The 2,478-nt window shown below is 37.7% G+C and overlaps 1 pseudogene; it reads right to left on the reverse strand.

Annotated features, from left to right (window-relative positions):
* Positions 1-347: 347 nt before the first annotated feature.
* LOC143774748 (olfactory receptor 5P64-like) lies at positions 348-1,307 on the reverse strand (annotated as a pseudogene).
* Positions 1,308-2,478: the final 1,171 nt, after the last annotated feature.

Consider the following 2,478-nt stretch of genomic DNA (forward strand, 5'->3'; position numbering starts at 1 on the left):
AGGTGCCTGAAGGCCATTAATATTAATTACCTAAGTTTTGATAACTGTCCACATCCTAGTGCAGAATCAGTAGTTATGTGGTGGGTGAAGTTTGCATAATATTTTATTATTTTTACGTCTTCAAAACATTAAAATGTTGATCAGCCAGAAGCCATTTTGTTGAATTCAAAGGAATCAAATCAGAAAAATAGTGGATTCTGACCAATCCATTTTTCTGTGAAATTTGCTGAAAATTTCATTTGCCTTTAATTGATTTACTCATCTCTAGTAGCAATACAACGTCTAATGGATTGAAAACAATGCTTTGGTTAACGATTTGATTCATAGTTGAATAAGACCTTCACATATTACCATAGAGCTGAACATTTAAACTCAATGTGTTTTAAAAAAATGTATCTCATCTTTTGCATAGCTCTCCTAATCTCATTGTTCCTCAGACTGTAGATAATGGGATTCATCAATAGAGTCACCACTAAATACGACAGGGATCTGTATTTGTTAATATTGGATGAGCTCTCATCAGATGGAGTCATGTAGACTGCGATTAGGGTGCCGTAATATGTACATACTGTGGTCAGGTAGGAGCTACATGTGGAGAAGGCTTTTCTTCTACCATAAGAAATGTTAAGGATCGTAAAGAAAATGCAAAAGTAGGTAAGAATGATAAAAACAAATGGAAAAAAAATCATAAAGATGCTATAAACAAAGTCTTGCAACATTACAATGGAAATATCTGAAGTGGCCAATTCCATTAAGGGACCAAGGTCACAAAAGAAATGGTCCATGTAATTCAAGCCACAGAAGTTAAACTGAATAATAACAAATAACTCACTTGAAATTAGCACAATGACCAAAAACCAGGCTCCTATAACAAGTCAAAGGCAAAGATCTGGACTTATTAGTGAGGAATATCGTAACGGATGACAAATGGCCAAATATCGATCATAAGACACGACGGCAATGAGAAAACATTGAACAAAGCCAAATATACCAAATAAATAAAGCTGTGTCATACAACCCCAAAGGGACAAAACTCCTTCCTCAACAAGCATAATGCCTAACATCAAGGGGATAACGTTGGTGGTCAGTAAGACATCTGCTATGAATAAATGCTTCAGTAAGAAAAACATTGCAGTTTTGAGGTGGTCAATGATGGTCACTAGAAGGATAATGAGAAGATTCCCTCCCAGTATACATATGTAACTCAGGGTAAGCAGAAGGAATAGAAGAGGTTTGTATTTGGAAAGACTTTGGAATCCAAGAATACGTATCTGAGTGACTTGTGTCTGATTCACATCACATATCATTTATATATCAATAAAAATCCAAGAATTCTTTTCTCCTAAAAATTATGAGTATTTATTCAAGTTCAGGTATAAAGTCGGGGAATACTGGCCACTAAAAACAAGTGATATATTATACTTAGCGATGGTTTTCATTATTAGAGGAGGCTCAATAGAATTGTGGGATATTTTCATCGGTGAAATGAGATCTTCGCCAACGGCTCTTCTGATGTAAAGGCGAAATCTTCCAGATGTTCATGTTTTTTATAGTCTCAGAAGAACATAGGAAATGCCTTTCTGGGGATTATACCACAGCTGTTTCTAGTTTTTTTATAGTATGGCAGGTTTCCTATCAACAGGAATAGACACAAACACTTGGATTACGGAGGCCAGGGATGTTTTTTCAGATAGGGCATTTGTGCAGAAAAGGTACACCCCGTCATATAACGCAGCATTCAGAGAATTAGAAAAAACCTACAAAAGCCAGATCACTTCATGGTGGGAGGTTCAAAGCCTGGATAGTTATATAAAGGCAGGAATAGTCCCTCGGCATTTGAGAACATCCCTAACTCCGGGATTTAGGTATAAGAGTCCGGGTCTGATAGTCAAGTGGGAAAAAGAGGCCACTGAGAGCTCCATCAGATTGATGAGACTATTGTTAGAGGAGGAAAGAGACACTCTGAATAAATTGAATGACACACTGAAAGAGCATATTAAAATTACAAAGAAATTTTCCAGTGAACCTGACTTTTCAGTCAAGGAAACGGGTTTACAAAATAGTTTGGAAAGATTTCAGTTTCATCTGAAAAGAAAACAAACAAACTATATAACAGAGATCTCTTGGAGTTCAAGGAGAATAAAGCCTACTCCGTGGCGGTTAATCGAAATCCCAAAGGCCTAGAAACTGATATCTCCTCCTCGGAGGCAGATTTTTCAGACTCTGATACAACATCCAAACGTCCGAGAGGGAGAGGAAGGGGAAGAGGGGGATGAGGAGGCGCTAGGGGGGGTTGGAAAAAAGTCACCACAAAGGGATTTTTTAGAATTAAGTTACCCGCTGAGAAATCGACAAAATCAGCACAACGCCCCCATAGAGCCCCAAGTCCTAAACCTATCCTCACGAAAATTAACAAATGCCGAGATGTGTGTTTTAAGTAAGGGACTTTCATTTGTCCCTTCTACGGACTACAACTGC

This window comes from Ranitomeya variabilis, chromosome 5 (genome assembly GCF_051348905.1).
Source record: "Ranitomeya variabilis isolate aRanVar5 chromosome 5, aRanVar5.hap1, whole genome shotgun sequence".
Lineage (NCBI taxonomy): Eukaryota > Metazoa > Chordata > Amphibia > Anura > Dendrobatidae > Ranitomeya > Ranitomeya variabilis.